The sequence below is a fragment of the Bactrocera neohumeralis genome, chromosome 6 (genome assembly GCF_024586455.1).
Source record: "Bactrocera neohumeralis isolate Rockhampton chromosome 6, APGP_CSIRO_Bneo_wtdbg2-racon-allhic-juicebox.fasta_v2, whole genome shotgun sequence".
Classification (NCBI taxonomy): domain Eukaryota; kingdom Metazoa; phylum Arthropoda; class Insecta; order Diptera; family Tephritidae; genus Bactrocera; species Bactrocera neohumeralis.
The window spans coordinates 37,589,213-37,613,784 of record NC_065923.1 but is presented as its reverse complement, the minus strand read 5'-3'; the positions used below and the strand labels follow the sequence as shown (position 1 = coordinate 37,613,784).

At 36.9% G+C, this 24,572-nt stretch overlaps 1 long non-coding RNA gene and 2 pseudogenes across 1 annotated transcript; all 3 read right to left on the bottom strand.

The window, feature by feature from the left end:
* Positions 1-12,317, bottom strand: part of LOC126761484 (neuropeptides capa receptor-like) — an 18,691-nt pseudogene extending 6,374 nt beyond the window's left edge.
* LOC126761914 (uncharacterized) overlaps positions 1-24,238 on the bottom strand; it is a 93,791-nt pseudogene extending 69,553 nt beyond the window's left edge.
* On the bottom strand, positions 6,239-8,026 carry LOC126761489 (uncharacterized). The gene is made up of 2 exons (XR_007667368.1): positions 6,868-8,026; positions 6,239-6,818 (listed from the first exon to the last, which is right to left on the bottom strand). It is a non-coding gene; the product is annotated as an uncharacterized LOC126761489 (long non-coding RNA).
* Positions 24,239-24,572: the final 334 nt, after the last annotated feature.

Genomic DNA, 24,572 nt, shown 5'->3' with positions numbered 1-24,572 from the left:
AAGATATTCAGCAGATGATCGCCTGAAAATACAAAAAAAATATCTTTAAAACAAATCACATACGAGAAATTCAAAAATCTTAAAAATTGTTTCAAAATTTTAGGGTGTCCCTAGAATATTGGAATGTATATCGTATACTCCCGCATCATGCTGCAATAGAGTAAAATAGTCGAATACCTCTAACAGTTGCACATACCATCTAAACTAGTTATATGGATAAGTTTAGAGTTAAATGATCTTCTTCTTCTTAATTGGCGTCGACACCGCTTACGCGATTATAGCCTAGTTAACAACAGCGCGCCAGTTGTTTCTTCTTTTCGCTACGTGGCGCCAATTGGATATTCGAAGCGACGCCAGGTCCTTCTCCACCTGGTCCTTCCAAAGGAGTGGAGGTCTTCCTCTTCCTCTGCTTCCCCCGGCGGGTAGAGGGTCGAATACTTTCAGAGCTGGAGTGTTTTCGTCCATTCGGACAACATGACCTAGCCAGCGTAGCCGCTGTCTTTTAATTCGCTGAACTATGTCAATGTCGTCGTATATCTCGTACAGCTCATCGTTCCATGTGCAAAGAACCATAAATCTTTCGCAGAACTTTTCTCTCGAAAACTCGCAACGTCGACTCATCAGTTGTTGACATCGTCCAAGACTCTGCACCATATAGCAGGACGGGAATTATGAGTGACTTATAGAGTTTGGTTTTTGTTTGTCGAGAGAGGACTTTGTTTCTCAATTGCCTACCCAGTCCGAAGTAGCACCTGTTGGCAAGAGTTATTCTGCGTTGGATTTCCAGGCTGACATTGTTGGTAGTGTTTACGCTGGTTCCAAGATAGACGAAATTATCTACGACTTCAAAGTTATGACTGTCAACAGTGACGTGAGTGCCAAGTCGCGAGTGCGACGACTGTTTGCTTGATGACAGGAGATATTTCGTCTTGCCCTCGTTCACTGCCAGACCCATTTCTTTTGCTTCCTTGTCCAGTCTGGAGAAAGCAGAACTAACGGCGCGGGTGTTGAGGCCGATGATATCAATATCGTCGGCATACGCTAGCAGTTGTACACTCTTATAGAAGATGGTACCTTCTCTATTTAGTTCTGCAGCTCGAACTATTTTCTCCAGAAGCAGGTTGAAAAAGTCACACGATAGGGAATCGCCTTGTCTGAAACCTCGTTTGGTATCGAACGGCTCGGAGAGGTCCTTCCCGATTCTGACGGAGCTCTTCGTGTTGCTCAACGTCAGTTTACACAGCCGTATTAGTTTTGCGGGGATACCAAATTCAGACATCGCGGCATAGAGGCAGTTCCTTTTCGTACTGTCGAAAGCAGCTTTGAAATCGACGAAGAGGTGGTGTGTGTCGATTATCCTTTCACGGGTCTTTTCCAAGATTTGGCGCATGGTGAATATCTGGTCGGTTGTTGATTTTCCAGGTCTAAAGCCACACTGATAAGGTCCAATCAGTTTGTTGACGGTGGGCTTTAATCTTTCACACAATACGCTCGATAGAACCTTATACGCGATGTTGAGGAGGCTAATCCCACGGTAGTTGGCACAGATTGTGGGGTCTCCTTTTTGTGGATTGGGCAGAGCACACTTAAATTCCAATCGTCGGGCATGCTTTCGTCCGACCATATTCTACAAAAAAGCTGATGCATGCTCCTTATTAGTTCTTCGCAGATGAGTAGACGAACTCATGTATCGATGTTTGTATAAAAATGTAGCGGGCCATGATTTCTGACTTTTCGTAACTGGATGAGAGCAATTTGAAATGGATGACATTTGGTTCCAACAAGGCGGATCTACAGGTCATGCAATCAACAACACAATAAATTTATTGAAGAAAACTTTTGGTGAACGCGCGTGGCTTCCAAGATATATCACAAGAACCGGGTGCGGGTGCGGGTTTATGTGAAGTCACTTGGCGCCTTGGAAGTGCGATAAAGTTTTCCAATCTCGGCAAGTACTTCCTCGGCTTTAAGCCTTAAAAATTGCGAGTGATTAAAATCTTTGATTCACCCAGTACTTAGACGTTCCTTACATTTGCTGAATGTTAAATACCCTGAAACCTTAAATATAACCTATTCTTGCGTTCTTCATGAACAAAGGTATGTCTTTCTTGTCAGACTGCTGATTGTAAGAGGTTTTATATTCATCTAAGTGCTTGTCAGCCTTTCACAATTGCAAACATAAGTATGTATGTAAGGGTATCGAAAAATTTCCAAATTTTTATAAATTCTTTAAACAATCAACACACACGTGGCTGCTTTCACTCCCTACTCTTTCAATTGCACCTACCCCTACTACCTTATGTATTATGTGTCATGTCAAATAATCATCCAACTTACCGGGTGACAACATCATGGCCACAACTGTCACCACTTTAATCCTGTATGCCAGACGTCCTTTATCCATTCCCGTTAAATACTCCGACAAGTCGCACTCGATTTTGTACAAATCCAGCATCAATGTCGGCTATTTGCGTGCCAATACGATGGCACGATGCAAACCACAATAATAGACAAACGAAATATCAGCGGCTCTGCACAATTACCAAATGTACATATCGTCACCTGAAATGCAAAATAACGTATCATCAAAAAATTCGAAATTGAGTGTCTTATTGATTACGCTTCACTACTTCAAATTACATACATAATATTACAAATGTTCAACATTTTCAGGTTCTGCGATCAGATATAAACCAGTTTTAACCAATATTAAAATTTCGTTTCACTCATGTTCCATTTTATTTCATGTTTTATTCATGCCACTGTAAATTTCCGAAAATGTTGTTACGTTATTTTGCATTTCAGGTGACGATATGTACGAGTAGGTATGTGAGGTATGGTGAGAGAGCAAGCGTCGTAGTAGGCGATCCAGGTCACAAAACGACCGACGCCGACCGAAAGACCTTGAACTATTGAGGAATGATGCAGGCATGACAGAGATAAATGTTTATGTAATAAAGAAGTTACCATGCAATTTCATTAAAGCAAAATTGTATGTGTGGCTTTGTATTTTTCCTATTTGACTTAAACAAGAAAAACAATAAAGCGAAACATTAAAATGATAGCCGTCTAAGCGGTGAAACGCAAAGCTCATTTCACATTTTCTACCGTGACTGTGATTAAGTTGCCTCGCTCCTACAGCCGGTGCTCTGTATGCCATTCTCTGCATTTATGCTCGCAACTTACCAACACTGTCGAAGTTTATTGGTTAGTGAAGCACTTTGTTTTTTGCCAATCCCAAATCAATTGTTGTCGTTGTTATGAACAACAGACAATATAAGGTCGGATATTTGGCCATGAAAACGACGACTCACTGTGTGGGTCGCAGTGACTCCTTTTGAAGGCATTATAGCGAAGAAGTCGGCGAAGTGCAGCACTTATTGATCAATGGCGAGAGAATGAAAATGCCACAAAAGAAAAATGTTGATTAGTGCAGAACAATGTGCAATTACTTATTAATATTTGGTGTTGTTGTGTTGATGGTAAATATCTTAAGAGTCAATATGTGAAGATAGGAAACACACAAATTTATTATGTGGTACTTAAAAGTTTCTATACGCTACAACATATGTTATATTGACTTATGTTTGCACAAGTCTATGGCTACCGAGGGAAAGAAATTGAATAGTTCAGTGGAAGAGAATTTGATGCAAAAAATTGAGGGGAGTTTATGGCAAGCATTAAGGTCAGTGACATTGCGGCGTTTAATTCAAAAGTACCTTATAAAATAATATGTAGATAAGGCTCTAGTAAAATGGCGCAAATAAATACTACATATTTTACACAAAAAACATTTATCCAATATATTGTTCAGTAAGTAGAAATTTTACTCAAACGAACAACCGTATTATTATGCTTCAAAAAATGTTTAGGTATGTGGAATGAGGTATTACTCATACTCGGATGCTTTGTCTGGCGAACAATTCAGTGATTTTTTCTGCAAGCCTAACTGACGTGTTCTTTTAAAAAAAATTCTGCGGCCTAAGTGCAGCTCAGTAAACGCATTAACTTTCGCATGCGTTCCGTTCAATAGTAAGGGGTTTGATTTCTAAGTTATTTTGTAAGTGAGTAAGGCATTTCAATTTCACAAACAAAATTCGTCATTTTGTAACTTAATGCTCGCTAAATTACTAAGAGATTTTTAGTGGCTCTCAAGATGAAATTCGAAGTGGCAGCTTGCACCTCCAACTACCTGATACTTCAGCTGCTAATGGCTAATAGCTTTTGTTTTCCAACAATTTTTGCCCGTTAAGTTCGCACAGCTGCTGTGCACTAACTTGTTTGTAATTAGTAGAGTTTATAGTTTTGTTATGCCCTATCCCGGTTGGTTGAATTCACGTAGGTCTAGTGGTGCACTTAAGTACATTTAAAAAGTAAGAGTTCGGTAGTAAAATGTATTCATACATGTAAATGGGAATTAGTACTTGTGCACAATTCATTGCTTCCCAGTGAAACTTTTGCATCTATTGTCTCCACAGCATTCTACAAATTTTACCACAATATTTCCCTTATACAGTCTGTTTTTCTGTTTCTCATTCCCACATATATGTATGTATTATATTAGTCTCTTCAGCTTAGTCTATATAGCATATCTAGGAGTGCGCTCAAGATACGGCAGACAAATTTAGTTGGATAGTAAAAACTAGAGATACAATGGAGATAGGTATTTCAGAAACAAAACAAAAAAATGAAATAATTAGCAATGAATCCTTGACACACAAAAATAAAGGAGGTCCAAAAATATGATTGTAATCGCTTAAAGAATTCATTTAGCAACGAATGAATACCATTTTAATTAAAACGGTTTACTGATAAACTTAAAAAGCAAGACCTCGTCATTATCATCCAAAAGTGACGAGTATTATCTATATTTTAAACTAGAGGACCCGTCCACGCTTCACTGTGGCTGATACATAGATATAATACTACTATTACCATCTATATGATTTCTATTAGTTAATTGTAACTATTAGTTAATGAGATACCAGCATTTTTGTGATTGTGTTAGTTTTTAAAAAATAAAGCATTGCTTTTTGGGGAAAATACTGTTAATTCGGATCAGGAAAACCGTTGAAAGATTTGATAGAGCTGGAGAAAGTATGCCTCATAAGTTCATAAACCAACAAAAACAACGAATAACTGATTCTGAGAAGTGTTTAAGTGCTCTCTAATTGGAATAAGCTCCAGCATTTCCCACTAGATTCCAATCGACAGTCATTCTAGTGGACAGCACATGATGAACCGGTTCTCAGTTGTGAAAAAACGAAAATGGAGGCTGGAAAGGTAACGGCATCAGTCTTTTGGGATGCACGTGGTATAACGACTGAATACTGAACCAGTTATAATCTATTTCACTGCGTATTTGGTTGCAGTTCCTTTCTACTATTACAAATACTTAGCAATTGTATTATTTTTGAAGAAGATTCGTTTTAAAATTGTAGTCATATCATGACTCCTACAAACATGAATTTTGAACAAATACTTATTATTTGAAACATAAGTTTTGTATTTATGAATTTTATTAAATTTTGAAATAAAGAGATAAAATTTATCCTATGTCCTTACCCTGGTTCTAAGCTACTTCCACACCAATTTTGAGTCAAATCGGTTCAGCCGTACTTGAGCTATATATGGTGTATCTAACAACAACTTTCTTTTATATATGTATATAGATTATTTTAATACTGATAGCATAAATATGGTCGAAGTCCAAGGCGGTATGGTATTTATTTTTGTTTGGTACATCAGTGATTTCATTTATTCTCACAGAATTCGTTTGAAGGTTATGTCCTCAAAAGAAACACTTTCGAATTTGTGTGGTTCCGTGATATATGTACGGCTTATGAGCCATGCTTGTATCCGTAGATAAACAAAAAGCGTTGGTTTATATGAGCAAATCCATATATTGAATATGAAATAGATAGACGAAGTAAATTGATTTGAGATTAAAAAGAAATTGCTGCGAACATCCGCAGTTTCACATATACTGGTATGTATGTATGTATGTTTATGTAAGGATACTTGAACACGTGCATAATTCAATGCGTCTTTATATGCGGCATTCGAAAATAAGTATTAGAAAAGCATGTTTTCGTCGAGTTGGAATTGTACTCGCACAAGAGAGAGGAATTATAAAACAGCGCGACGGATGAGAAGGCAGGAATAATTTCGCAAGGATTTCAATGGTAGAGGCTTGCATATAAGTTTCTTAGAGTGCATAAATGAATAGTAATTCGGATTAGATTTGATTGGATTATTTATTTCTGTTGCTGGTATTTATGCAGGAGTTTTATAATTTGTGTTTTTAGAATTTTTGAATGCAATTGATGATGCGTTCGCTGAGAAATGTACTCAGCGGGAGACTTCATTTGTTTACTACAGAAGAATATTCAAAACTTTTGCATGCTTAGGTATAAAAGCTTTAAATTTTAAAATTCTAAGAAGATTCAACATTTGCATAATTTTATACAAATATTTGCACTTATAAAGCTACTATAAAGTATATACATACGTCCATAAATATAGCATATACTTATATCCATATATTGCATAGGTATACCTATCGTGTATGTATGGTATACCTACAATTATGACGAGATTGTTTTTGCTAATTTTAGGTACTTCAGAAGGCCTCTTATATTTCACTTTGGTTCAGAACGATCTCCCAGAGTACATACAAGTTATAGTTGTTGACCATCGCCTGCCAAGCTCGCTGCAGTTCCACCGGACCTCTGAAGGAGGTTGCACTTCGGATCAGTATATGTCCCGCTATCTTGAGGCAGCCATCTGTTTTAAAGACGATGCAATGGTCTGCTAGCCTAAAACTAGAATTTATAAAGAGCTCCGATAGAAGAATTTATCGTCTACCTTCTCTCTTAACTTCTATCTATCCGTGAAAATGCCCTGCCCAATTTTAAATTAAAATTTTAAATGCAGTGCAATTGTTGATCGATTTTAATCAAACTTGGCCCATGACATTCACCGCAAGGGTTATTTTCTTTTATCCTATTTGGAATTTCGAGTAGCTAAAATCAAAAAAGACGGGATGCCAGTAATAAACATATTGAATTCCGTGCAACTAAAGTTTTTTTGGCAAATATTTTTTAAACTATGGTCACACGAGGACCTCTTCTATCGCCCACTCCGAACCTGAATTTTGAAGCGAAGGGAAGACCAGGAAAGATGAACGGACGAGCACGTGTGGCACGCTTTACGTTCTTGTTCGAAACACCACGGTGCTACGCAGCTCGGCATTTCTTTTCATTTCGAAATCTCTTTGCTGGATGCCATAGCGGTCTGTTCCAAATGAATGTTTATATATATTTCATATATTTGTATGTTATATGCAAATATGTATGTAAATAACTATTATATAGTGGACATGTTTTAGAAAAAGAGTTAATAAGAATAAGGAAAGCTAACAAAATATATTTTGATGCACAGCATACATGAAACGTACAGAAATTTGATAATATGAGATGAAAGAAAATGCAGAAAGTTGCCCGATTCCAGTTGGCGAAAGTAATGCGCGACACCAAAAGATAATTTTCCGATAACGAGCAACAAAATAGTTCTCTTCCAAACGCACTCTTATAAATTATTTAACATTTATAAGACTGCGTTTTATTTAAATCATTTTTCATAAAATTATAATATTTTATTATGAGTTTTATGGTTTCTTTGTTTCATTGCATTTCAGTGGCGGAACCACAGACGGGGCGACCACTCGGCTGCGTCTGAACTTAACCCTTTGCAAATAGCAACATTTTTATATTCTTGCAACCAGTTGCTACAGAGTATTATAGTTTTATTCACCTAACGGTAGCACATCTCACCTAAAACTAAGGGAGATAGATATAGGGTTACATATGTATATATAAATGAGCAGAGTGACGAGAAAAGTTGAAATCCGATTGACTATCTGTCCGTCCGTCCGTCCCGTCCGAACGCGCAATCTGTAACTTGAATAGAAATTTAAATATCTCGATGAAATCTGGTATGAGGATTTCTTAGTACAAAAACAACAGTTCATTAATCACAAAATCGCCATTAACCGGAAACATATAAACTGTCATAACTAAGAACCAAATTAAGATATAAAGCTGTGATTTGGTACTGAGGATTGCAGTATCAAGAGGCACCTGTTGGCGGAAACTTTCGAACAAGGGGACGTGGTTCCGCCCTCTGACAAGTTTAATGTATATACTATCTCGTAAACCACTTAAGCTACAATAATGAAATGCTGAGTACAAATCTTATAAGAACTTCTGTGAAAATAGATGAATAGATGAGGACAACTCCGCTCACTCCCCATATACATAATGGTACTGTAAAAACAAGTAAAAGCGCGATAAGTCAATAACTGAATACGCGAGAGACATTAAATTTTACTTCCGAGATAGCATGAGAAAGTCTTTTGGGAGCCGATGTAAAAATTGGACGATGGGCTCCGCCCACATTTTGGAGAAATTCTATATCTTAGGTCCCGACAAATCGATTTCGACAAAATTTAGTACATGGCATTCTTCTTACATTCTTATTTCACGTTGTGAAAATGGACGAAGTCGGACAACAACCATGTCTATCTCCAACATAGCACAATTTAAATTCCACTTGATTCGTTGAGTTTCCAGTACAGGAATGAAGTAGCAATTAATTTATCGGGATAGAACTTTGCACGAATAATGTCTTTAGTGTGTGTCACCTTATGCCCAAAAATTTTCTAAATCTAATAAAAACAAGCCCCAAGGTACCGAATATTTAGATCCCGTACCTATAGTTGACTTTTGTTAAAAAATGTCGATCAATGTATGATATATATATAACTGTAATTAAGGCATAATATTCTCTGTATATATATATCCGTATGTCGGTATGTCAAAAATGTGTTGAATGGACCAATACTTCTTTTAGCCAACATATACTTAATACAAAGATTTTCGAACTTCCGGGTGACTTTGTACCGCATATATCGGCCAATAAATGAGTTATCACAATTAAAATCGGCTAGCGTGTTTTACTCATAACAGAGTATTTTTGTGCCTAAAAAATATAAATTTGAACGAAATCTTGGACTAGCCCTTACATAACTAATTTCTGGATTTACGAATCCGTCTGTCTTTACTCTATATGATTGGTTTTACACTTAAACTACATATTTCCAAGTATTTCCCTGGCTTTGATTCATAAAAGCTGCAAGAGTATAAAATGTTCCGTTGCACCCGAACGTAGCTCGTCCTCGTTTGTTCACGATAAAGTTTTCATTCGAGGCTTAATATGTTAAGCTCAGAGAAATAGTTGTTCTGTTCAAATAAGAGTAATCTCATGAATAAAATCTTATGCAAAGCAGCTCTGAATAAAAGCCTATTGCTCTGCGGAAAAAGTACTCTAAGGAAATTTTAAACACTTTCGAATCCAGTCAGAATTTCAACCTGTTCTTCACCATCAGGAAATACAATAAATATATAAAACACATGCTGGAACGTATATAAAATAAAATGTATCTTGTTCCTTCCTACAACATATGTGTCGTAACCCATCACTTTGGTAAAAATAGTTCAAGGACATTTAACTTTAGTTAGAAACACCTCCAACGAAATTAGAACACAACTTTAATATACATAGTGTCTGATATTCAAATGTAAATAAAACTGTCTCATGCAGACAACTTTCTACGAGAATACTACATTTATACATATGTACACATCTACTTGCCTACCGGTATTAATGTGAGTAAGTGCTGTAGCAGACACACTTGTGGCACTGTGAGCTGTGCTGAAGTGCCACTCAGTCGACTTTTCCACTGCAAACATGTTCTATGGGTATTTAGGATTGCTTAGTGAAAGCCGAAACGCACTCGTGCTACATATGGAGGTATAAAAGCGTCATTGTGGAGAACTGGGGATGAATGCATTTTTTTGTGCTTTTATGTAAAGCGTGAAAGTACAGGAATATCCTTTACACGAGGTGTGTTCAAAGGTTTAGGCCTACAGCCATTTAAATTCCCACTTTTCTGTTTTATTAGTACAAACTAAGAATAGAAATAAACACCTCAAATTTTTAAAATTCTCGAGAGTGAGTTTACTCTAAGTGGAACAAGCTGCTCTAAAAAAAGGACCGAGAAGATGATACAAGTTCATCTCACTGAAAATTGGACTTAACGAATGGATCATGTGAGACTTAGCCGCGGCCAACATTTGCAGGACATAATCTTCAAAAAATTACAAAGAATTGTTTTTCGAATGATAATAAACATTTGAATTTTCAGTGGTTTTTCTTTAAGAAAGTAAGGGACCTCGAAATGTATCACCCATGTAGCGAAGTTACTTAATCGCTTTACTTCCGATAGCTTTCTACTTGTACAACGCCGTGAGTCTTCGCCATTTCATCTTCTTTTTCATTAAATGCTTCGTTAATTGTTACCCTCTGGGTAAATTGTGAAAATAAGGTAGTAGAGGACTTCGACAGCTTTGCGTGACTGCTGATGGCGATATTCGCGGTGCATAGAGCCCTGTTGAACGCCTAGAGAAAGGAAGGAAATAAAAGTAAGGGTTAATATGAAGGTGCTTCTTGTGTCGGAGGGTATTTCATACTGTCTTCTCCTCGCAATAGAGTGACGCTAAGCAAATCTAATGGTTTGAGCAATAATAGAGTTAAGCATGGGGCCGGGCATAAAAAGTTTATGTAAATATAAATATTGGCGGCAAGGATACTACCCGCTCTTATACTAGCACAATATATTCTCTATATGCTCATTAACTAAGCTTTCTTTACAATTTTACACACATACAGACCTCAAGTCCATCAAATTAAAATACTGAAGCTTTTTAACACTTACTCACCTTACGCACGGCCCTGCAGTGCTGAAACGCATCCGTGCGCCCATCTTCCCATAAAAGATGATTATCAGAAACATCGTTATGACGAAGAAGAAGCAGAATGAAATCTCGAATAGTGGAAACTTTTCAGGGTAATGCGACATGCTGCAGAACGCAGACTCCGGTATTGTCGCTTCAGCTTTTCGAAGCGGAGAGAAGGAAAGAAAAAGTTTTAGTTATAATCATGTTGAGAGTTAAGTGCGTAGAATACGACATATTAGTAATTGAATTGAAATTCTCCAATTAACCATGAAAAGCGGCTTAATATAAAGTGACGCAAATCTTTATGGAATGCTGTGACTGTCAGTGTTGTGTAAATTTCCAAAAATTTTCACGAACAAATATATTATATGCTTACTTAAGGGATAATTCAAGTATTGACTATCCGTGAGCAGACCGAAGGGTATGGCGCCTAACAAGCTGAGAATCCAAAGCGCGGCTATAATGCGAACTGCGCGCTAAAGACGCTCATCGCGGTCAAATGCAGCGGGTGGAAAATGTCGAGTAAGCGCTCCATAGTGAAGGCGACGATTGTGAGTACGAATGATAATAAAAAAGGCGCAAAGGCAGCTACATACATACGCTTCTGAGATGAACGCGCGTATCTTGCAGAAGGGTAGTCCAAATAGGTGGGGATATTGGTACCAGTAGAGGAATACTTTTGCGGGCATACCTGGAAGCAAAGGAAAAATTAATTTGTGATATTTTTAGCTCGATAAATGTAGAAATCAAGATAAAATGCTCCCGCGTGAGCTTTTGTGAACTTTAAATTTAAAAAATACTTCACAATTTCTAACTTCGGCTGATTTGACATTCCTGTAAGTATGTATCTGCTTATAATATTCTTTCATTTTGGAAAGTTTTCACATAAATTATGTTCAGTTTGGGGTTGCCAATAAAATTCAATAAACTAAATCAATAAAAAATTTTCTTCTTCGCCGGCCCAAGGAGGGTCAGTGCTGTAAGCTCGTAAATCACGCGCTAAGAAATTGACAAACAGCGCTTAAAATTTGGGCAGAAAATACTTTCAGGAAAAATAATAAGTCTCAGTAGGCTCCAAGCATGCTGCTAAAGATTCAAGTAACAACATCAGTCAAATAAATGTCACGTCACAAAAATATTGTAATTCTAGAATGCAAACTTGGTTTCTGAGTGTTTTTATTGCAATATTTAGTTCATTTAAATTCATAACGGTAACGCAAAGGCTTTCTTTACCTCATTAATCTATGTATACTCACCAAATGACTGTTCTTGACTTGTAAATTTTATGATGAACTTGATTTTGAACGGCCAGTTTTATGGCACCTTTTTCTATAGTGACCCATAACGATTTGTCAAAAACTGAGGAGATAGATCGCGGATATACGGGCAAACGGGGAGATAGATGGATATTGCTAAAAAGATTCTGATAATTTAAATATACATATATGTGTATGTATATATTTTATGGGCTATCAGATGTTTCTTTCTGTTCACTGCATAAAAATTGTTAAATATTATTAAACATTAACTACTCAACCTGTGACTCAAATTATTCTAAAATTAACAAATTAAGTCAATTTGAAAGCTTCAATCTTGCTTGAGTCATAAAATTTGAGGACCGCATACATTATTAGGGCAATTCACATCTGGTGCAAATGGTCTTGCATATTTGCAATTGCAAATTCGCTGTACATTTTGTTAGTGTAAAAGCAAAAATATGCCTCGCTCATTTGCAATTTCATATATGCAAAACCATTTGCACCAGATTGTGAATTGCCCTATTATTTAACATATTTGGTTTTTTCAAAAAAAAAATGTTGATTTTCTTTCATAAATGGAACCTCTAAAAAAAAGTTAAAATGTGAGTTAGTTTAGGTTAGGTTACGTTATGTTAAAGATTAAGTTAGGTTACATTGACTGGCTGTTATGTCTTACGTAGACGTACAGGTCCGTCATAATGCCAAATAGACGAAGTACGATGCAAGACCTAAAGGCAGTGTTTACGAGATCGTGTGAGTAAATAGAATTAGTGTTTTTCTATCGTTGCCTGGACATGATACCTACATATAAACCATTCCATATCGCCTTGATCCGTCTCGCAGACCTTCCGGAAATTTCATTATGTATCGTGTTTAGCGACTTGCGTATTTTTTAAGCAGATTCAGTAGCCAGACTGATGGGAACTTTGGCAATCTTATCAGCTATTTTGTATCCAGGAAAGCCCTTCCAGTCTGCAACCCAGTATATATGTAATGGGATTCTGGCAGCCACTACATCAATGTGTTGCGAGATTATGCTTTAATTTCCGCTTGAATAACGATGTACATATGTATTAATATTCTTCATGTCACCTTCTGCGTTATTAGATATCTAAGCCGCAATGACATCTGCCTCGAGATAATGTTCCGGTAACTTTAAGGATTGCATGAGGTCTAACACCGCACAATTGAGCCCGGCGCCCTCTCCATCAGTCACTTTTGATTCGTCCGTGTTGGTGTTGTAAGTTCCACTGGTAAGTCGCGTGCGTCTAAGCCATCGCTCTTTTAGAGAAACTTGAAGCCTTGTCTGCCAGATAAAGCGTGACGGTATGTGGTCTATTTTATCCACCGACCCCCTGCCTATAGAGCTTTGCCCGAAAAAAATTGTGGAAAAGTTACCTCCCTCCTCCTGAGCTCTCCACAGCAATGTCAATTGGCGGCAGGGTAAGTAGCATTTCAAGCGGCGAGCCACAGTATTCACTCGAACGATTTCTAGTATGAGATTTTACTGGCTGCGGTCCACCACACCAAAGCACTGCAAAACAAGATTGGCCTGACTTGGTTTAGGTGTTCTTTTTTAAAAATTTCCTAGAATATCATATGCTACAAGTGACCACATGAGCGACGAATCTGAGCAATCTGTATACATTCCACTCAGAATTAATATCTTCTTCTTCTTCTTAATTGGCGTAGACACCGCTTACGCGATTATAGCCGAGTTAACAACAGCGCGCCAGTCGTTTCTTCTTTTCGCTACGTGGCACCAATTGGATATTCCAAGCGTAGCCAGGTCTTTCATTTCATCGAATGCGATATTCGCCGTGGCCAACGCGCAAAGGACCATAAATCTTTCGCAGAACCTTTCTCTCGAAAACTCGCAACGTCGACTCATCAGTTGTTGTCACCGTCCATGCTTATTCTAAAAAGAGTGACTTATTGAGTTTGGTTTTTGTTCGTCGGGAGGGAGCTTTACTTCAGAGTTGCCTACTCACTCCGAAGTAGAACCTGTTGGCAAGAGTTATCCTGCGTTGGATTTCCAGGCTGACATATACTATATATATTAACTGAGCTGTGGGAAATGTTATGAAATATTTGAGGGGCGTAAAGAGTATGGAAATTATTAAATTTACAGCAATTTCGACGAAAAGTTATTATTAACTGCGCGACAAATAAATTATGTTACGCCCAAGAAGTAGAAAAAGAAAATGCCTGAAACCATCTAATCTCTTTCTCCAATCTCTTTGATTTTACGTCCTCAAACTATTCCATTTCCACTCTGCGTGAATGACAAAAACGTCACACTTCTTCATTCACGACAATTTCTTGCTCCTGCAATCGCAATAAAAATCTGCTTAATTTCTTGGAAAAACAGTTAAAGCGTAATGGCTTCTTACGGAGGTAATAAGTACAAAAGCGTGCAAGAGCTAGTGCCTTATTGAAATTTATTACCTGGGCAAAGTGTCAGTCATCTTGAACTTCCTTCTCACATACAGGCAATCACTGTGCTAATTTACGTTTGACGAGTTTAAAACCCTTAATGGCATCCTTGTAAGGTGGCAAATTATAATTTATCTGAGAGTTTACTTATTATGAAACACTGAAATTATATAGCAAGAGTCATGACTGAAAAATAGTGACATCCATGTGAAGATGTGAGTTTTGTAAGCACAGTAATTTTGGGATTTTGACGATTGAGCCTATTTTTTGGTAATTTTGGTATTGACATCTAAAGCTTGAAGAGAGTCTGGTTTATTTCTAAAGGCCAATTATTTCAAATAACCCCACAAAAATTAGTCTAATAATGGTGTTAAATCAAAAATTCTTGGAGGCCAGTCAATGCCACAATTCAATGAAAAGATCGAATCTCCAAACTTGTTTCGCAATAATTCGTTTGTTGCACGTGCCGTGTGCCACGTAGCCCCATCTTGTTGGAAAAAGATATTGTCAAGGCCAACTTCTTCCAATTATGATCTATGTATATCGCTCTCCATTGACAGTAACAGTGTCATCAGCTTCATTTCGAAAGAAGTATGAGTTGTTTGTAAATAAGTTTTGCATTTTCTTCGCACCCGAATCGACAGTTTTGTTTATTTACCGCATCATTCAGATGGAAGTGGGCCTCATCGCAGAAGACGATGTTCTTAAAAAAATCGTTATCGTTTTTAAGTTGTGCCAAGGCAAAATCTGCAAATTCACTATGTTTATGGTGGCCTAAAAGTGAGTGTAAGCAATTTTATATGGATGTAAGCTCGAATCCTTTCTCAAAATCCGCCAGGTTGTGGTTTGAGACAGTCCCAATTCTTGAAAACGTCTTGGAATCAGAAAATTGTGATCGTCAGCAATACTTGCCTGAATGACAGTAATAGTATTTTCATTACTTCGAGCGGTTCTTTGTACTATTGGCGCTTGAACATTAAGTAAAGCAGATGTTCGCTCCAAATTTTCAACAAAGCGACGAATAACGAGCACAGGTGGGCTATTATTACGACCATGTAATGGCAAAATCGGACCAAAAGTTGCAATTGGTGAGCGATCTTAGTAATCATTTCATCCCGACAACCGAAATTAAAGTTTTTTCTAATTATGTAAGGGACTAACAGTTCTGCAGTCATATAAAATTAGTGTCATTATCTGTGGAAACGAAGCCTTAAAAATTAACCCGTGACGGATGTCACGCCGGAGTAATTGTATTTACAGCACTTCCTCTCAACACGTGTTTAAATATTTTCAAATACTTAAGCTCTAACTACCTTATGTAAGTCTTGTGGTGAGGTTACATAATTAAATGGATGTATGTGTGTGTGTTAGTAGAATATGTGAAGTGACGTGTATGTGGAATCCTGATGCTTTGGGCGTGTGTTTGCTATCTCCGAAGGGCACAATTCGTGGCAATAACACCTATTATTATGTTATGCTAATTTTAATATTTCACCTCCGTGCTGTCGCATTGTCGTGCATTTGTTTATTTTGCCAGTTGGTATAATAGTATTGTTCCGATATTTGTATAAATTGTTTAATCGGTGATATTTGCTTGGCTTTTGTTTTCAGCTAAGCTCTAACCGGTCTGCTTCCAGGCTATTAACGAGTACGCTACTGGAGGCATTATTACATGCATGTTTCTTATGCTCTAGAGCTCTCTCCATATTTAAGATTAGTGAGTGAAGTGCAGTCTCTGTGGATGTACCCTTCATTAAGCTGTGCTGTACTATCGATATGCTAGCCAATCGATATGCTTATTGCTAAAATACTTGTACACCTCCAACTCAACTGTGGGAAATGTTATGAAATATTTGAGGAGCGTAAAGAGTACGGAAATTATTATGTTCAAATATATTGAACAGGCTTATCTTCGTCAATGCTGAGGCAATACAAAACATACATAAACAAACACACAAAAATATATGCATTTACATATATGCAGCATACATACATATATGAGGCACGTATGCATTAATATGTAATACGCATGCACTCAAGAAATATAATATAAACATATTTACTTAGGTTTGGCAATTGATTACAAATGCACTTGTGCACTTGAAAGTAATCCCAAACCATACAGCATAAACAATGATGAGATAAAATATCTTGTATGACAGCACACACACACACACATGTATTAATTTGTATAGTTAAAAACAACCCCATGTGGTGTGCAAACATACAAACATACACATATATTTAGTTATTTAAGATAGTTTTAAAATTTGTATATAAGCAAGGAAAATACAAAATAAAATCAGAATGAATAAATTCTCACTCAATGAAGGTATTTTCATTTCCCCCCACCAGTGGTAAGGAATGATAAATCTTTGTTGAGTTCTAAACATATTAAATTTCGGCGAAAAGTTATTATTAACTGCGCGACAAATAATTTATATTAATTAATCATTACGCCCAAGAAGTAGAAAAAGAAAATGCCTGAAACCATCTAATCCCTTTTTCCAATATCTTTGATTACTACATTTTACGTCCTCAAACTATTGCATTTTCATTCTGCGTGGAAGAAAAAGCCTCACACTTCTGCACTCACGGCAATTTCTTGCTTCTTCATTCGCAATAAAAATCTGCTTCATTTCCTGGAAAAACAGTTAAAGCGTAATGGCTTCTTACGGAGGTAAGAGGTACAAAAGCGTGCAAGAGCTAGTGCCTTATTGAAATTTATTACCTGGGCAAAGTGTCAGTCATCTTGAACTTCCATCTCACAATTAGGTAATCACTGTGCTAAATAATTTACGTTTCATGAGTTTAAATCTCGTAATGGCACCCTGTTGAGATGGTAAGTTATAATTTATGTAAGAGTTTATTATGGAAGACTACAATTATATGCCAAAAGTTACGATGTGCAGTTATGAAATCAGTACCATTATGTGTGGAAATGTTGCCTCAAAAATTAACCCGTTACGGATCTTCTTGCCACGATTTTTGTTTGTATTTAATGTTCGCCAGAGTAATTGTATTTACAGCACTTCCTCTCAACACATGTCCCTGTAATAGTTAATACTTAGACAATTGCCTTTAGCCCTAACTACTGTATGTAGTACGTCTCGTGTTGAGGATACAAAATTATTTCGCACTTAAACGAAATGAAATGGTTGTATGTGTGTGTAAGTCGAATATGTGAAGTGTCGTTTGTGTGAAGGTGTTTTGGCGTGGCGAAGGGCGCAAGTCGTGGCAAAAGCGCCTATTATTATGTTATGCTAATTTTATTATTTCGCCTCCGTGTTTATTTTGCCAGTTGGCATAATTATATTGTTTCGATATTAGGATGGATTGTTTAAATGTATGCGTATCTAAAATTTAAATTCAAATAATCCACTTTGCAGACAGTTTTAATCATTTATATTTGCTTGGCCGTTGATGCTTTTGTTTTCAGCTTCGATTTTTTCCATAATTTGACTTTTTGGTCTCCAATGCCTTTGCTTTTTCTCATTTCAAAAAAGCTTTAATTAAATTCCGTTTCACTTCTCAGGTTGCTAAAGCAGTAAACGATGTGAATGATGGCCATATATTTATGTTTCTTACAATGACAACTAAAATTGCTTGTAGACCGACTTCACCCACATTTGATAACAAATCACAGATTACCAAATATATGAATATTCTCATATAATTCTACTAACGTACAGTGCATTCAAAAAAATAACGTTGTAATTATAGAAAAGATATTGTTTTATTATAGCTGACGTCTAATCGTTATGATCTCCAATCTCCTGTATTGTCTACTACAGCCTGACATCTTTGATGGCAAGTTGAAACTACGTTTTTCTTAAAGAGTAGACATTCTCTATTGGATGTTCTTGTTTCCTTTGAGTACAGAGCCCGCTCCTATGTTTCGGTACATTGTCTTCTTGCAGTATCTAATTATGGTTATTTTTGCTGCTAAGCATTTCAGCTGAATTCAGTAAACCTTCAGCACTCAAAACTCTAAATTCATAAGCAGAAAAGCTTGTGTGTAAATTTTGGGTGTGTTTAACCCTCCTTTGAATAAATGTTTAACCTTTTTTTGCAAAGACGTCTCAAGCCTCTAAAATCTGTCCTGTAATGTATTTTGATATATTTCTAATCCCTTTTTTAAAAAAGTTTTTTAGTTTCTTTTAGACTGAGCAGTGTTTTTTTTCAAAAACGAGAACAATAACTTTGTTTTCGCTTTTAGATGTCATGTGACTCATCCCTTTTCCTGGCTAGTTGGGTTTTGTGTTTCTCTATCTGTAAAATCACAACGCGAAGGGTTTAAGATTTAAACAGTACTCAGCTCTGGTTGCCCAGAGCTCCTTTATTTATAAATTTTCTTGTCCTAATTATTGTATGCACCACATGCAGTGTACATACACATATCTTAATACTATTCTACTGTACATACCGACAGTATGTTCACATATCTTAAACATAAGTGTTACCAAAGCGAAAATACACATAAATATTTGTAATATGATATCTGTTTCTATACAGATTTACAAAAATATCTTATTTACAATTGTAGCCGTTAGGAACTGTTCAGAAATCTGAACAGTATCTCTCTCTCCTATCCATCTTTTCACAAACGTACAACTCGTATTTTAATAATTTGCTTGGGAATTAACGATTAACAATCAGAGATATTACTAGCATCGTTGAAATATTGGAAGGATCAGTGAAAATCATTTTAAAGGATCATTTAGGCCTATAAAAATTGAAATCACAATTGGTTCCAAAATCACTCAGTTTTTTCGAAAAACAGATCCGGAAGTCGAACAAACCAAGTCAAAGCAGATTAAAAAGTTATATCAAGGTGTGATGTACTCCGATTTCCCTCCGACTGGCCAAACTGTCAACAAGAAATACTATTTGAGTGTTAAGCGTCGTTTGGGCGAAGTATTTCGTAAAAAGAGGCCGGAATTATGGGCCGAAGGCTCTGTTTTTCGGGTGTATGGGTGCTGTTGAATTCAACTTATTAGCAGTTTCACACACGTAACACAACATTTATGTGACATCCAGGATTTATCTTGATTCCTCATAAGAAAACCAAATTGTAAGACCGTTTTCATGGCATTTTGATCATGTAAAAATCGTCTTTATGACGTAAGTTAGTCAACTGCACAGTCACATAAATTAAGTTATTACAAAAAGAAACCAATGCGAGGTCAGAAATTAATAGAAGGTTGTCATAAAGAATGTGCATTTAATTGAAATAAAAGCATTATTTATTATTAATGAGAATACTCCAACATAAACAAAAATAATCACAAAGTTCGACAAACGCAGTATTATCAACAATATCTAAAGATAAATCAACCACTTCAGCTGTTATATTATGTTTAACATTTAGAGCTTTAGCCGTCTATCGCAATTAAAAAATTAAAGAAAACAATTATATTCAGGTCTTCAACAGTTTCGCTTTAGTAACATGGCGGACAAAATGATTTAATTTACTCCAATATCCCTCTGTCGTTGACTCCGCTGAACGCATGTTTAGAAGCTTTAAACACACTAATCACAAATTAATTACCGCTATCTCAAATTCAGTGAATTGATAATCAGCTATTTCGGGAAAGCCTATCTATAACCAAAGGTTGGGCTATACCAAAGGTAATTAATAATAGGACGGCGCGGCGTATGAGTAACAATGTCCATATCAATTACTGTAGTTTGGATTATATATAATATAAATAAATAAAATATTATTAATTGTGGTTTAGTTATACTTAAAGGGTTTTTGTGTAAACTAAACCAAACTTGCTGACGCCAAGTCTTTCTCGCCCGAATGGAAGAAATCACTCGATCTCTGAGAATATTCGGCGTAGTACCTGTCGGTAGATGCAGACGAAGAAGAAACCCTCCACTCCGTTGGAAAGAATAAGTGGAGAAAACTCAGCTATAATCGCGTAAGCAGTGTTTATGCTACTAAAGAAGAATAATAATGAAGATATCACAGTAAAATGCTTCACAAGTATTGTATTCAAGCGTCTCACCTGAAAGAGGTCAAAATCAGTCTCAAACTTTTCAAAGCCACTGCTTCCGTCAGTCAGTACATCATATCGATAGCTGTAATTCTGTATATAATAATCCTGAACCAACGTAATTAGTGTTCAGTTCTGGTCTCATAATACTTGGACAATATCTGCTTCGTTATCTGCAAATTGGTTACTGATTTCCATCTGTTCTCAGCTATTTGTACAAAATCCCTATAAAGCTATCTCAACCCTAACGGAGTTTTCCTCGCCTTGGATTTGCCTAAAACGGCACCTAGCTTAGCGCAATTGTCTCCATTTTCGTTGTCGCAAACAGTCTTATGGCGGGGAACCCAAATTATGGATAAATGGAATTCATCTGCCAGCGAGCATAAAGCCTTCGTACAATTGTTGACTATAAGTAGTAGAATTAATCTGTGGCGTCGACAAGGCCAGCAATGGCATTTCCCCATCGATTTATATATGTGATTGTTTTCCTTATCTTGCATAAGTTATTCAATAGAACACCAGAGGTCGTCGCTATACCTAGTACTTTCGTTTGGAAAATTCTGGCTGAGTTTGGTAGCCGTATGCTGATAGAGCCTTCAGAGACTTTAGTATGCTTTGGTATCCGAAACGATAAAATATAAACTACTCGATAAAAATAATTCACTCCTCACCTTATTACACTTGTTTTATATTTCTAAATTGCTTCCACAAGTACCTTTTTTGGGTCAGCATATAATATGAAAGATTCAAGCCGGAGAAAGTGCCACAAATATTCATCTGTAAATTAATATGCTAAAAATGTTGCAGACACTTTTATGAGTGCCAATAAAATTTTATGAATTATAAGTGCAACAAAAACTATGTGAGAGAACTTTCCACTATGCAAATCAATCTACTCTTTATTTAGTGGCAAGCCAGTACTCGTATGGTCATAGTTAATGATGTCTGCCCAACTCTTTTTCAATACACAAAAATTTATGCAAAAATGCAAAATATGCATACAAAACTAACCCAACTAATATTTTTCCGGCACCTAATGCTTTCAATTTGCATAACGCTCACGCTGTGTTTAGTGAAAAAACCAACGGTTACAAGGTGTCGCTTAATCCAGCCAATCCTTTTCCATTTCAAAAATAAGTTTTACAAAAATATTCGAAAATTTAATTTTGCAGGATGCAAATTTATCCCTCTACACTCATACATCTTCGACTGGGCGTGCAAGGCACGTAAAATGTCGACGACAAAGGAGTAAAAGTGCAATGGCGAAATCAACAGATAAATATTTGCCCGACAACACAGGATAGCGTTGACTCGTTAGTTTAGGCGGCGACGTAGGCGTGTACGGGGCGATCGCAAACACCAAACTCATTTGCATGCCAAATATAATCACATTTTAAAGCTGCAGAGCTGTGGAAGCAGTTCTCTTTTGATAATGCAGAGGCGCTCAAAAATACCATTTTGCTATTGAAGAGACACACAAACACGTACATATGAATTGCATGAAACGAGCATAGGCGATGAGCTTCTTAAGCTTCTTTTATTAAATTGAATCCTGGGTATTTCTTATAAATGAATTACTTTTACAGAAATTGAAATTCCAAAAAATCGCACTCGCATCTAAAGAACTTTGTTAATGTCCTTTTTATTGCAGTAACTCACCAGTAAGTAGTCTGTGCATGGTTTTGAAAAGCATTATATGTCTCAAGTTATGGGAAATCTATTTCTGGGAAATTGCCGCTAGAGTACAACCAACATACTCAACGGATTTCGCCATTGCGGCTGTTTCTTCCTTTTCAGACACAAAGAATGGTATTTGGATGCCTCACAGTTTTCCACTATGGAATCAATACACAGCCCGACAAAATTAAAAAAAATTAAAATTAAAAAAAAGCTATATCATGAAAACTAGAGCTGATAGAGACAAACTGATTACAGATTTGAATTCAGCGCACCCAAATTAACTAGAATCAGTTGATAAATTCAAAGAAGCAAATTGAGTGTTGGCCTGTGTTATCGATTGTTACAGCAAATGAATTACCTATCATAGCTGGATTAAAAAAAGTCATATTTTTATGCAAAAACATTCGTTAATTGTTAAGTCAAAGTTAGGTTCTACGAAGTCAAATTACTACATCTCTACTACTACTCTCATACAAACAAATATGCATAGTCGGTATGCGGTATGCAACTAAACATAATATTCAATAATGTACATAGGACCCATGAGACCTGCATCAGCTTCTTTGTTAAATAAAGCATGCCCGGCGATTAGAATATAAGTGTGCTCCGCGCAATCCACAAAAAGGGAGACCCCTCAATCTACGTTAACTACCTGTGGAAAAAGCCTCCTCAACATAGCATATACCTGTAAGGTTCTATCGAGTGTATTGTGGGAAAGGCTGAAGCCCACCAAGCTGTTTGGACCTTACCAGTGTGGCTTTAGGCTTGAAAAATCAACAACTAACCGAATATTCACCATGCGCCAAATATTGGAAAAGACCCGTGAAAATAAAAACGCCACGCACTACCTCTTTGTCGATTATAAAGCCGCCTTTGACAGCAAAAAACGGAACTGCCTCTATGCCACTATGTCCGAACTTGTTATGCCCGCAAAGCTAATACGGCTGTGTAAACTGATGTTGAACAACGTCAAAAGCTATGTCAGGATCCGGAAGAACCTCTCCGAGCATTTCGTTACCAGGCGAGGTTTCAGTTAAGGGGACTCCTTATCGTGTAATTTCTCCAACCTATTGCTGAGTAGGGAAAGTACAATCTTCTATAAGGATGTACAGCTGCAGGTGTATGCCGATGATATTGAATCAGTTCATGTTGAACAGATGGCTGGCTACACTTGGAATCTCCGATTGGCGCCAAACAGCAAAAAGGAAGAAGCTATTGTAAACTCGGGTAAGAGGTATCTACACCAATAAAGAAGAAGAAAAATTCTCCCCGGCGATATACGTAGAAAAATTAAGCCTGCGTACGTGTGTTACTAGCTATTGCCTGTGGCTAATTTGATAAGTTGATTTTATTATTTTATACAGATATTAAGTTGACTCTAGGGATTTCATGTCGGGAACAAGACATACTACAAACAATAAATTCTATGCAAATTGTGTGCTTACTCACCAGCAACGCCTTATAGAGCGGGAGCGTCTGCGGTCCGAGCAGGAATTTCACAAAATCAGTCTGTGTGCAGTTGAATTTCGAATTGATTGGATGGCACGGGTCTAATACTTCGCCGTCGTAGTTGCTGTAAATATTTTGTGTATTTGTCACCCAACTATCAGCGTCAGTACTTGTATTACGCGCATTCCCTCTAGGTGAGTGTCGTTGAATTTATGGCGTTAAGCCACCACTTGTTCAGCGATAATGACACATTGTGGTAGTCCACAATATTATTATTGGCAGCACTAGCGTTCATTGTGGCTGCCGACACCGCTGCTGTTAGTGGGATGGGTGTTGTGTTGTCGACAGGCGTTGTAGCTTCGACATTTGCATTGATTACTGTGCTTACTAATTGTTTACCAGAGTCGCATGCAATTGTGCTTAGGTTGGCGATTAACTCGTTGAAAGCACTCTCGCTGTCGTTATTCACGAAGCCCTCGAAAAAGCCAACATCTGTACCGTTAGCGTAATGTTCATCAAGGAACGCATTGCTGTTGTTGAAGCCTTCAGCGAATCAATTATTGGCGAAAGCATAGCTGCTAGCATTTGTGTGGATGGTTGGAATTTTTTCTAGAAAAAATATTAGGTTTATTGGTATTCATATTTAAATCGTAAATATGCAAATTATTTCGTAAAATTCTTGAGTATTTGCAAAAACTTTATAATCGTTTTCAGTTTGTTAATTAAGTTCAAATACTGTCATGCAATATTGGATGTGTAGGTCAAGTGAGGATGTTGGAAAGCTCAAAGCAAAATTCAAATCATTGGCTACTTCATATACGCTTTCTTTTCCTCAGTGAAAATGTGGTCTCATAATATGGCATAAATGTTCAATTTTTATAAACTGA